This window comes from Ylistrum balloti, unplaced genomic scaffold (genome assembly GCF_031769215.1).
Source record: "Ylistrum balloti isolate Yb309-2 unplaced genomic scaffold, AGI_CSIRO_Ybal_v1 Utg370086, whole genome shotgun sequence".
Classification (NCBI taxonomy): Eukaryota; Metazoa; Mollusca; class Bivalvia; order Pectinida; family Pectinidae; genus Ylistrum; species Ylistrum balloti.
Genome location: NW_026782120.1, coordinates 227616 through 229033, shown reverse-complemented (window position 1 = coordinate 229033; position 1418 = coordinate 227616).

The window sequence follows — 1418 nt, the reverse complement described above, 5'->3', positions numbered from 1 at the left end:
ACAACACCCATCATCTACCTACCCTGTTATCAGTGTGATAACTCCCATCATCTACCTACCCTGTTATCAGTGTGATAACTCCCATCATCTACCTACCCTGTCATCAGTGTGATAACACCCATCATCTACCTACCCTGTTATCAGTGTGATAATATCCATCATCTACCTACCCTGTTATCAGTGTGATAACACCCATCATCTACCTACCCTGTTATCAGTGTGATAACACCCATCATCTACCTACCCTGTTATCAGTGTGATAACACCCATCATCTACCTACCCTGTTATCAGTGTGATAATATCTGTCACATCAATCGTGTAATAATACAGAAATTGCCTGGGACATCATGTCATAGAAATTGTCACGTGAGAAAGATCGATATGGTGAGATGTCTCCGGTTTAGATTATATATTCACGAATGTTTGTGATATGATCGACAGAATCTCCCATTTACTTATATATATATACTTCCTTCACCAAATGATGATCGTAAGAAAAAAACTTTTTTAAAATACTTAAACAAACTTTGATGCAGGAAAATTGACTTTAGGAAATACTTAAACTAACTTTGATACACGAAAACTGACTTTATCAAATATATCAGAATATTGTTACAAAGAAAAGTTTAGTTTGTCACAATCTGTAAAGAAACACTACTTCTATCATATACCTGTATGGATCTCTACTGTGACTACGTGACCGATCTGACAATTCAACAACGCCCTAAGGCGTGGAGCAAGAAATCATGGACTTAAAATATTCTGTTGTTTTCGATCGGTACAATTAGCCTTGGTAACATTTGCATTGAATATTGGAAATTGTGGTGTTCAAAATAAGTTACAAAAGTAATTGAAAAGCAATCTTCTGAAATATTTCTGCACGCAAGGAGAGAAAGTTTTAATATATGTAATTACTTTTCCAGTATAAGGAGATACATTCTCCTGGGGTTGCTCTTGTTGTCGCCTGAAAACGTTCGTTTTATACAAGAAAACGTTCATTGCTTTAACGTTTTCATTTTTGCTCTATGCTAGATGCATTCTAAAATATCCCCCACCGCCCTTCTTCAAAAAATTACTGCTTGCTTAAACATCCATTTGCAGCCCACTTTTAATGTTCGCCTTATTTACAAATGGCTAAAAAGATCAGAAGTGAACTGCGATGAACATGCCCCTGGGCACAGTATATCCTAGTTATATATACAGTCGAACCTCATTATGTAGAACTCCTATAACTCGACAACATCGTTTAATTCGAAGCATTTCGTCGGTTCCTGCTCAATTTCACACGCAACATTCGACCTCATTTAAACCGAATACTCGCTTATCTCGAAGATTCCCCATGGTCCCGTCGAGTTCGAGATAACGAGGTTCGACTGTGTGTTTTAGTCTATATATGTGGTTATCGTGGAGGAGTCGA